Source organism: Megascapheus bottae, chromosome 11 (assembly GCF_031878675.1).
Source record: "Megascapheus bottae isolate mThoBot1 chromosome 11, mThoBot2.hap1, whole genome shotgun sequence".
In the NCBI taxonomy this organism is placed as follows: domain Eukaryota; kingdom Metazoa; phylum Chordata; class Mammalia; order Rodentia; family Geomyidae; genus Megascapheus; species Megascapheus bottae.
The window spans coordinates 62570849-62583232 of NC_143519.1; the positions used below are offsets into that span (position 1 = coordinate 62570849).

Below are 12384 nucleotides of genomic sequence, written 5' to 3' on the forward strand. Positions count from 1 at the left end.
ACAGAGACAGAGGCTAATAAACCTTACTAGAGAGTCTGGAGCAAAATATATCCATTAACAATGTGAGTCTTCACATGACATTCAGCTCATGTCAGAGCCCAGAGAAAGATACATATAAAGTTCTGTATTAGAACATCAAAGCAAGATCATTCAAGAATAAGAATTAATAATTTAATATAAATTCAAAAGAATTAATTGCACTAACATTACATATTCTGAACCTTAGGACTTGACTTCTCTCTTGGTTTCTCTTACATTGTTGTTTTTGTTTTTGCTTGAGCTGGTGACAATGACAAAAGGGGTGGCATTCATCAAGATGCATCGTACTCATAAACTGACACATTGAATTAAGACCCCTCTGTACAACTACTTCAACATTTTTTAATTAAAAAAAAGACTGGCGATCTGCTCATGCTTGTAATCCTAACTACTCAAGGAGGCTGATATCTGAGGATCATAGTTCAAAGCCACTCTGGGCAAGGAAGTGGTGAGACTTTCACTTCCAGTGAACCAACAAAAGGCTAGAAGTGGAGCTGTGGTATAGGGGATAGAAGACTAGTCTTGAGTACGAAAACTCAGGAATAGCGCCCAGGCCCTGAGTTCAAGGCTCCAGATTGGCAGAGGAAAAAAAAAAACTAGCACAAATTTAAATTTGGCTAATTTAGAGAGAAACCTTTGTTTGATTATAGTGGGCATCCATCCAGGGACAAACACCCAAACTGTACTTGTTAAGTAGAAGTTAGTGCAACTTCATTTTCATGAGAACTAGCATAGCAAACACCGAACTGTGAGTGACTACAAACATCTTTTAATCATTACAGTCCTTTCTTCATCTCTGTGGGATTTCGTTTTCCCCCAGAGGACGTTTTCTTCGACATGGATGTGATCATCTCACTTTTTATACTTTGTAGGAAGGAACAAGCGGAAAGTCTATAACACCTTTTATTGATATTTCAAATGCCTAAGGCATTCCATCATTACCCTATTTCTAAATTTCTCTCTCTCTTCTTTCACACACCCATCCACAGCTTTATCTTCTGCCAGGGTTGCAATGGAAAGCACAGTACAGCCTTGGCATCGTCCCTTTTTTTGTTTTGAGACTGAGATTATTTTTTTTCTGGGTCAACCAACAGCACTGGTTCTCTCAAAGCGCCTCAACAGAACGCCAAGCTAGCTCATCCTTCGTTGACAATTAGATGGAAGTTTTGCTTGCTTTAGACCCTATCTCACGTGGCTCTTCACAGGTTTGTGATAAATCCTGCCTGCAGGCAACCATCCATATCTTATTTTCTATCCCAACCCCTAACATTACTGTTGGGTCAATAAAGATGGGACTGTTGTGTGCTAGCGCCACCTGTTGATGAAAAAGCACATGTGACTATGACTGTCAGGAGACGAAATTGGACTAGTGTTGGCTTTAAGGAAATCAAATGATAGAACCACAAGTTTATTTTTACTTTATTTAACAAGTAGTTATAAGAGAGCGACTTTATTTTTACTTTAACAAGTAGTTATAAGAGAACGACTTTATTTTTACTTCACTACTTTACATTATTTCTTACTACTTTGTTTTTACAAGTTTATTTTAACTTTCTTGAATGTTAACAAGTAGTTGCAAGAACACTACCATAGAGGAATATAATACAGTTATATCTTCATCTTTGCTTTCATTTAGAATGTACAAACCATTTTTATATTTTTCATATTACATTGGACTGACTTTATAAGAATAGTGGACATAAATACATATTTCAAGCACAGAAAAGAGGCTGAAATTCAAATAAAGAATAGGTAAGCTCAGGGGCCGGGAGTTTGGCCTAGTGGTTAAAGTGCTTGCCTAGCATGCACAAAGACTCAGGTTCGATTCCTCGGTACCACATACATAGCAAAAAGCCAGAAGTGGTGCTGTGGCTCAAGTGGTAGAGCCCTAGCCTTGAGAAAATCCAGGAACAGTGCTCAGGCCCTGAGCCCAAGCCCAGGACTGGCAAAAAAAAAAAAGAATAGGTAAGCTCAGTAGTAGTGAAGTCTACTACAAAAAACAGAGAAAACATCATCAGTGTTGTATATGATTCAGAAGTTTAAGGCACTTATGCACATGTGTGAAAACATTACATGACACCCCATTAAAATATTTAATTATTTCACTTTTATATATTGGCTAAAATATTTTTTTAATTTAAGCCAGGCATTGTAATTTTAGCTACTCAGAAGGCTGAGACCTGAGGATTGTGATTTGAAGCCAGCGCAGCAGGAAAGTTCATGAGACTCTTATCTCTAATTAACCACCAAAAAGCCAAGCAGAAAAGCTCATGACTTTGTGACAATACCAAAGCCTAAATGCAAGTCCTTGGTCAGGCACAGGCACACACACACACACACACACACACACACACACACACACACACACACACACCACGTATTTTATATTGATATTAAACTCCAATAATTAATTTGAAACAAAATTTGAAAGAAATGTTTTAATATATTGAATTGAAACCCTTATATGTAACTAATACCTCTTTCTATAATTGAGTGTTTCGAACCAAGACAAATATCTGTTGTATTTTTCACACTCAGAACCAAATGATAAATGTTTAAAAAATAAAGGGGATGGCCAGAGGAAGGCCTTCCATGAGGCATGCAGGAAGGCATAAAGTGTGTGTGTGTGTGTGTGTGTGTGTGTGTGTGTGTGTGTGTGTCACTAGGGCTGACATGAATGCAGACACCAAGCTCTATCTTAGCTTTTTCATTCAAGGCTGGTACTTACCATTTGATCCACAACTCTACTTCTTCATTATGGTTATTTACAGGCTCCCATGACCTTCTCAACTTCGGATACTGCACTAACCAACAAGATTTATGCTTGCATTAGAGGACAAGAATCAGCTGCTCACAATGACATGATTTGGTATTGAAAGAACTCGATAGACTCCACTCCCAAGCTGCTTAAACTGATCTAAACCTTTGGCAAGGAAACAGGGTATAAAATTAACCCTCAAAAATCAACCCCCTTAAAAGCTAAAGCCATTTCCTCTAAAATCAGGAACGAGACAAGAATGCCCACTCTCTCCACTCCTCTTTAACATAGTATTAGAATTCCTAGCCAGAGCAATAAGGCAACAAGCAAGCATAAAGGCTATCCAAATAGGGAAAGAGGAAGGGAAACTTTCCCTTTTTGCAGATGACATGATTCTGTATTTAAAGAACACTATAGACTCCACTCCCAAGCTGCTTGAGATGATTCAAAACTTTGGCAAGGTAGCAGGGTATACAAGTAACCCTCAAGATCACTACTACACTATTGGTGGGAGGGTAAACTCATTCAACCACTATGGAAAGCAGTATGGCAGTTCCTCAAAAGACTAAACATAGAACTCCCCTATGACCCAGCAATTCCACTACTTGGCATTTACCCAATCGGCCAGAAACAAGGACATACTAAGTCCACTAGCACAACGATGTTCATTGCAGCACTATTTACCATAGCAAAGCTATGGAACCAACCCAGATGCCACTCAGTTGATGAGTGGATCAACAAGATGTGGTATTTATACACAATGGAATTCTATGCTGCTGTCAGAAAGAATGACATCACCCCATTTGTAAAGAAATGGATAGACTTAGAAAAAATCATATTAAGTGAAGAAAGCCAGACCCAAAGGAACATAGACTCAATGGTTTCCCTCATTTGTCATAATCAGTAGAAACCTTAGGCTCTCCTAGCAGAGATTTACAATAGAGCAAAACCTAGATTCATAAGGCTATATAGTATGATGCTAAATGAAAGGACCTCCAGGATATAGAAACAAAAGCCATATAATGAGTGATTGTTGTCCTTAATGTACTGTATTATCTCTCATCTCTTTTGCTGTCCCTTGTTTATCTCCTATTGTTACAGTATTTCACCTGGTTATCTGATATATTGTATATATGCGTATTTGGTTATTTGAAGTGGGATAGGGAAGGTAGGAAAACAAGATGAGGGGCTGGACTGGGGATAGGGATATGGGGACCAAGACATGAGAAATGGTATCTATAATATAATATAACCCTTTTATTAACTAAAATAAAAAATATATGAAAAAAATTAACCCTCAAAAATCAACCGCCTTCCTATATGCCAACAATGAGAGGAATGAGGCAACAATCAGGAAAGCAACTCCTTTTGCAATAGCCTCAAAGAAAATAAAGTACCTAGGAATTAACTTAACTAAGAATATAAAGGACCTTTTTGATGAAAACTTTAAAACCCTGAAAAAGGAAATTAAAGCAGAACTGAGGAAATGGAAAAACCTCCCTTGCTCCTGGATTGGAAGAATTAACATCATGAAAATAGCAATCTTACCAAGGGTTATCTACAAATTCAATGCAATATCCATCAATATCCCAACATCATTCTTTAAAGAAATAGAAGAGACGGGCTGGGAGTTTAGCCTAGTGGTAGAGTGCTTGCCTAGCATGCATGAAAACCCGGGTTCGATTCCTCAGTACCACATACATAGAAAAAAGCCGGAAATGGTGCTGAGGCTCAAGTGGTAGAGCTCTAGCCTTGAGAAAGTCCAAGGACAGTGCTCAGGCCCTGCGCTCAAGCCCAGGACTGGCAAAAAAAAAAAAAAAAGAAATAGAAGAGGCAATCCAAAATTTCATATGGAATAATAAAAGACCCCATATAGCAAAAATAATTCTTAGCAGAAAGAACAGCGCAGGAGGAATTTCAATACCAAACTTTAGACTCTATTACAGAGCTATAGTGACCAAAACAGCTTGGTACTGACACAAGAACAGGCCTGAAGACCAATGGAATAGAACTGAGGACCCAGATATTAACCCACAGACCTATGGCCACCTAATCTTCGATTAGAGAGCAAAAAAAAAATGGAATGGAAGAAAGACAGCCTCTTCAACAAGTGGTGCTGGCAGAACTGGTTAAGCACCTGCAGAAAATGAAAGTTGGATCCTTCTATGTCACCCTGCACCAGGATTAACTCCAAATGGATCAAAGACCTCGAGGTAAAAGCAGATACATGGAAAACTTTAAAAGAAGGAATTGGAGATACACTAGGTCTCCTTGGCACAAGTCAAAACTTTCTTAATAAAGACCCCAAAACAGAACAAATTAAAGAAGTTTGGACAAGTGGACCTGCGTTAAACTGAGCTTCTGTACGGCACAAGTTAAATAGAAAGCCCACAGAGTGGGAGACGTGCTCCACTAACCATACAACAGACAAAGGCCTCATATCTAAAATATATCACTTGAATCTCTCCAAAACAAATCTTCAAAGAAACAACCATCCCATTAAAAAGTGGGCCAAACCATATAGGATGACCCTAAATGAAAGGACCTCCAGAATATAGAAACAAAAGCCATTTAATGTGTGATTGTTGTCCTTAAAGTACTGTTATCTCTCATCTCTTTTGCTGTCCCTTGGTTATCTCATATTGTTACAGTATTTTACTTTGTTATCTGATATATTGCATATATATTTATTTGGTTATTTGAAATAGGATAGGGAAGGGGGGAAAACAAGATGAGGGGCGGGGGTGGGGAGGGAAATGGGGACCAAAACATGAGAAATGGTATCATTGTTTGTAAAGTAATGCACCTTCTTTCTGACAAATATAATGTAACTCTTCTATATGAAAAGAAGAAAAATATAAAATAAAAGATGGGCCAAAGACTTAAAGAGAGACTTCTCTGAAGAGGAAATAAGAATGGCCTATAGACACATGAAGAAATGCTCCACATTTCTGGCCATAAAAGAAATGCAAGGCAAAACAACTCTGAGATTTCACCTCATTCCAGTTAGAATGGCCATGATCAAAAAATCTAATAACAACAGATGCTGGCAGATAACAACAGATGTGGTCAGGAGGGATCACTACTACACTGTTGGTGGGAGTGTTAAGCTCATTCAACCACTATGGAAAGCAGCATGGCAGTTCCTCAAAAGACTAAACATAGAACTCCCCTATGACCCAGCAATTCCACTACTTGGCATTTACCCAAATGTCCAGAAACAAGGACATACCAAAGCCACTAGCACAATGATGTTCACTGCAGCACTATTTACCATAGCAAAGCTATGGAACCAACCCAGATGCCACTCAGTTGATGAGTGGATCAACAAGTTGTGGTATTTATACACAATGGAATTCTATGCTGCTGTCAGAAAGAATGACATCGCCCCATTTGTAAGGAAATGGAAAGACTTGGAAAAAATAATATTAAGTGAAGAAAGCCAGACCCAAAGGAACATAGGCTCAATAGTTCCCTCATTTGTCATAGTTAGTACAGACCTTGGACTCTCCTAATAGAGGATTACAATAGCTGAAAACCTAGCTATAAAAGGCCATTATAGAATGAGGCTAAATGAAAGGACCTCCAGGATATAGAAACAAAAGCCATATAATGAGGGATTGTTGTTTTTAATGTACTATGTTACCTCTCATCTCTTTTGTTGTCCCTTGTTACAGTATCTTACCTTGCTATCCGGTATATTGTATATGTTTGTTTATTTGAAATAGGAAAGGGAAGGAGGGAAAATAAGATGGGGGAGTGGGGGTAGGGAAATGGGGACAAAATCATGAGAAGGGGTATCAATGTGTGTGAAGTAATTCACCTTCTATCTGGTGAATATAACTGCAACCCCTCTATTAATTGCAATTTTTTTTAAAAAAGCCTTGCGCTGCTCCCAACACAAGGCATACCAGTCTTGAACTCCTGATCCTGAAAATATTGATTGCTCATCGAGTCTTAACATGTCTTCAGATCTTCCAGCCAAATTAAGAATATTTGAAGCCGGGGACCAGTGGCTCACACCTGTAATCATAGCTACTCAAGAGGCTGATATCTGAGGCTCACAGTTCAAAGTCAACCCATATAGGAAAGTTCTATGTTCAATTAACCACAAAAAAGCTAGAAGTAGAGCTGTGGCTCAGGTGAAAGAGCATTATCCTTGAGTCCAAAGCTCAGGGATGGTGTCCAGGCCTTGGAGTTCAAGCAAGTGATACTAAAAAAATACATATTTTCATTTATTCATTTATTTATAATAACTATATTATATATAAGCATGCCTTCTTTTCATTAACAAATATAATCCTTCCATATCCACAGGGATTTGATACCAAACACACAAACCCAACATCTGGATTTCAAAACCTTTAAACACTCAAGTTCCTTATGTAAAATTGCACAGAATTTGCAAAGAGTCTACATACATCCTTTTATTTATTTAATTACTTTTTCCTTTCTTTCTCTTTTTCTTTCTTCCTTTTCTTTCTTTCTTCCTTTCTTTGTACTAATGCTGGTTTTGAACTCGGCCTGGGAGTTAGCCCTGAGATTTTTGCTCAAGGGTAGCACTCTACCCCCTTTGAGTCACAGTTGGAAATGTGGCTCCAGTGGTTACTTGGAGATAAGTTTCACAAACATTCCTGCCCCAGCTGACTTTGAATCATGATCCTCAGATCTCAGTCTTCTGAACAGCCAGGATTACAGGTGTCAGCCACTGATACATTCAGCCTTTTAGATACCTCAATCATTCATCTGTGGACTCCTTAGCACATAGAGGGTGGCATGAGGGCTATGTAGCTAGTTGTTATACTGTATTGCTCAGGAACTCATACTGAGGGAGGGAAATCTGCACATATTCAGTTCAGACACAATTTGGGGAATCTGCCCATCTGCTGGCTGCAAGAGATGAAAGGAGCAAGTTCTTCAGCTCAAGGCTAGTGTGCTAACACTTGGAGGCACAGCACCACATCTGGTTTTTTGGTGGTTAATTGGAGATAAGCGTCTCAAGGATTTTTGTGCCCGGGCTGACTTTGAACCATGTTTCTAAGGGTCAGCCTCCTGAGTAGTTAGGATTACAGGCATGAGCCACTGGTGCCGAGCTTCTTTTTTTATTGAAATTATATTATAAAGGTGATGTACAGTGGGGTCACAGATATATAAGTCAGGTAATGAGAAAACATGTTTTCTTTTTTAAACACAGGCATACTTAAGTTCTAATCCATTTCTTTCTGACTTTCCAGTTATGACATGTGTACTTTAAGCATGGATGATATTTATATAGTATAGAAAGGGTTAGACATGCCTTTCTCTGTCAAATCCATGTTGTGGTTAACAATCTTCAGCTTAGCTCTGTCTGCTCACTAAAGTTGCAAATATATGTAATTTTTACTACCTGTTAGACATCCCCACATGGATGTTTCAAACATACTGAGTCAGATACCAGTGACTCATACCTGTGACCCTAGCTACCTAAGAGACTGACAATTACGAATCATAGTTCAAGGCCAGCCCAGAAGGGAAAATCCATGAGGCTCTTATCACCAACCAATCAACCACCAAAAAGCAGAAAGTAGAGGCATGGCTCAAGAGGTAGAACTCCAGCCTCGAGCCAAAAAGCTAAGTAACACACAAAGTAACACACACACACACACACACACACACACACACACACACACACACACACACACACACAGAATCTTTGAATACCACAAGACGCCCCTCTTTACCCTGTCTCTTTTCCCAGTATCCAGGAGTCATAGAAAGGTTGAGTTTGACTCCTAGTTATCTCCCTCCTTCCTTTCTTGGAACAATCTGCATGGGTTTTGTTTTTCTGTTTTCATACATACATCGAATAATTTAACTGTATTCAATCTCCATAGCCTTTTCTTTCACCCTTGCTCACTTCCCACTTGAAATCCACCTCACACAATCGGAAATGAAAGGACCTCCAGGATATAGAAACAAAAGCCATATAATGAGTGATTGTTGTCCTTAATGTACTATGTTATCTCTCGTCTCTTTTGCTGTCCCTTGATTATCTCATATTGTTACAGTATTTCACCTGGTTATCTGATATATTGGATATATGTTTATTTGGTTATTTGAAATTGGATAGGGAAGGGGGGAAAACAACATGAGTGGTGGGGGGAGTTCAATTCCTCGGTACCACATACATAGAAAAAAAAAGCCGGGGGCGGGGAGTTTGGCCTAGTGGTTAAAGTGCTTGCCTAGCATGCACGAAGACCAGGTTCGATTCCTCGGTACCACATACATAGAAAAAAGCCGGAAGTGGTGCTGAGGCTCAAGTGGTAGAGTTCTAGCCTTGAGAAAGTCCAAGGACAGTGCTTAGGGCCTGAGCTCAAGCCCAGGACTGGCAAAAAAAAAAAAAAAATAACTCAAGAGCATGCACTGATACCAAAAGTAATAATAATAATAATAGAATATAGAATTCCCATATGTTCCTGCTATATTACTATGGTGTATATATAGAGAGAGATATATGAATGTGAGTCAAGACACCTGCATCATACCTGCATCACATGTCTACAGAAGCACTGTTCACAATAGCCACAACATGGAATCAGCCTCCATGGTTATCAAATGACGAATGAGTAAAGTATTACTACTCATGAGAACAAAATTGTCTTATTTATAGGAAATTGGTGGAACTAAGAATCATCTTGTTAAGTCACAAGAGTCAGACTGAGAACATTAAATATCACATATTCTTACTTATAATTTATATGTGTGTCGGTCCTGGAGGTTAAATGCGGAGCCTGGATGCTGTCCCTGGTTTCCCTTGCTCAAGTCTAGCACATCACCACGTGCTAGTATACTAAAGATGCAAGTCTCATAGACTTTCCTGCCCAAGCTGGCTTCAAACTGCTATTCTCAGATCTCAGCCTCCCTAGTAGCTAGGATTACAGGTCTGAGACACCAGTGGCCAGCTTGCACTCAGGGATTCTTTTCAGCCTATTTTCTACTACACTGGCCTTAAAATGCAACCTCTGTTTGTTGATATTCTCCCCAAAATATGTCTTACTGTGTCCAATCCCAATATCTTTGTTCAAATATCTATTCGGTGGTATCTTCACAAATCTTAAACTACCACCACAAAACATTCAACTTCTTTTAAGAAGACTCCCATCATAATTAACTCCTGCTTCCCCAAACACTTCAGAACCTTCTGCAGCATTTATCCTATTTTTATATTACATCAGTTATTTATATAAAAATCTTTATCCCACTAAACCCCAAAGCAGGGGACGGGGTGGTTTGAAGCAGGGACTGTGTCCTCTATATTTCTGTATTTTCTGCATGTTCTACCAAAATATTATGGTCAAAGTGAGTGGGTACTTCATAAATATTTATATCAAGATTGGACAAACGTCTCAATGATATCAGAATTAACCACAATAAGGAAACCCTTTAGAAGAAGTGGTAAGAGAAGTTTTCCTTGCTTTCTTCATTTGTTTTTTAGATCTCTATATTTATTACAATATATTATAGCCTCTACAGAAAGGAATAAGGCAGGATGGAAGATTTAATGAAATTGACTCATGCAAAATTCAGATGACATCAGGTAGAAAAGACTTTACAAATCCTACTCCACAGTCAGTCCTTAGAATGTGGCACGGAGATTGCTCTGTTTATAAACAATGACATTTTCATAAGGTACTAATAACCTAATGAGGATATGCCAACGTCTTTTGGAAGTCCTTTGATCACATAATCTATTTCTTCCTTGCTTTGGGAGCTCCAAGAATGAAGATGACAGAGAGACAGAATGGAAAATAGAAGAACAGAGAAAAGAAGCAAGTGACAGTAAAGAGAAAATAAAAAGGCACAAGAAGCAACTTAAAAGGACTAGCCATGATTTACTACCTGTGGGTGTCCAGTGCGGGCCTTGCTTGCCCTGGGCCCCAGGTTTTCTTTGATCTTCCTCTCAGCTTGTCCCATCTGTTGCCTGGAGGAGATGGAAAGGACCAAGGGTCAGAGGGATGCTGTTTCTTTTCTTGTTAAATCACAGGCCCTCTCTATAATCCTGCTTCCTTTCTGTTGGAATCACAACTACAATCAATGTACCTGTGTGCAGAACAGTGATTTGGCTGTGGCAGAGCTCAAGGGTAGAGCACTTGCATAGGCTGTGGGTTCCATACTCAAGACTGGAAGGGGGGATAAATCAGAGAAGAACACTGGGAGTTCAGGCCTATAATTCTAGCTACTCAGGAGACTGAGATTTGAGGGTTGTGGTTCAAAGACAGCCTGGGCAGGAAAATCCATGGGACATATCTCCAATTAATCACCAAAGAGCCAGAAGTGGAGTTGTGGCTCAAGTAGCAGAACACTAGTTTTGAGTGAAATAGCTTAAGTTCAGTACCCCAGATCCTGAGCTCAAGCCATAGTATACACACACACACACACACACACACCACACACCACACACAAGAGAAGGTTTGGAGTTAAATTAGATCCTTTAAAAGTACATTCATACCCCAATGCCTGATATTATTTCACCAACTTGCAAGTGTAAGAAAGTTAAGATGAGAGCTTTCAGGTATAAAGTGGCTGATACCTTTTAAGAAAAAGAGAAATTTAGGGATTGGAGACATGGTTCCATTAGTAGCATACCAGCCAATGAGAGAAAGCATCAGGTACCTAGTTGGGAGTCCCCATCTCAGACCAAAAGTAAAAAAGGGAAATTTAGACATAGACACTGACACATTCACGACAGCCCTGAGATAAGGGAAGCAGAGACTGGAGTGATGTGGTAACAAGCCAAAGAGTACCAAGAATCACTAGCCATCACCAGGACCTAGAGAAGGTAAGGAAGATTCCTCCCTGCCATCTCCAGAATGGACATGGCTCCTCTAATACGTGAATTTCAGACTGCTGATCTCCACAGCTGTGAGGGGACATACTTGTGTTATTTTAAGCCACCCAGTTTGAGGTCAGTCGTCTGAGATACATGGAGACTGAGGAAGTTAGGTAATCAAGAACCATAATCTCAAGAAACAATTTCTAAACATTCTCTCCTCCTGAGGTAGAAATCCATCTATTTGGCCCAGGTCACTAAACAATGCGGTTTGCCCTCTTTGGAAAAAAAATACTTCATAATATTAAACTCTGGCTAGATAATTTCATTTTATGAATGTTTGAAATCTCAAGCAGACAAAAAAGCTGTCACTGGAGAGAAGAAAGGAGTCAGCTGATTCTTGACATTCAGTAGGTGTTTAATAAATACTTGTTGAATGAATAGAAATAGAATTGTCAGAAAATGTCACCAGACATCAAAGCAGATTCCCCAGAGAACAGAACTGAGTAACTCAAGAGCATAAGTCTGCTACCAGGGAATCACGAAATTCAAGGGTAGTAGATCTAGCACAAAATAGCACTTGGCATTGAACAAAGTGCTATGTGTTCAGATAAATATGTTAATTTCCTAAGAATGTATTATGATATAAGTAAATAATGCTTCACCTTTCTTTCCTGATCTATACCTCTTCTTCCGTATCTGTGAGTTACCTCTCAATAGAAACAGTGTGGATTGTCAGAAGACTTCATGAGATACTAGGCCATTCTTTCTCCCTCAC

The 12384-nt window shown here is 39.1% G+C and overlaps 1 protein-coding gene across 1 annotated transcript in view; it reads right to left on the bottom strand.

Annotated features, from left to right (window-relative positions):
• Fgf9 (fibroblast growth factor 9) overlaps positions 1-12384 on the bottom strand; it is a 99127-nt gene that overhangs the window by 68601 nt on the left and 18142 nt on the right. The window contains exon 2 of the mRNA XM_090342403.1: positions 10676-10757. The gene's annotated coding sequence lies outside the window, so the exon portion shown is untranslated. The remainder of the gene's footprint in view (positions 1-10675; positions 10758-12384) is intronic.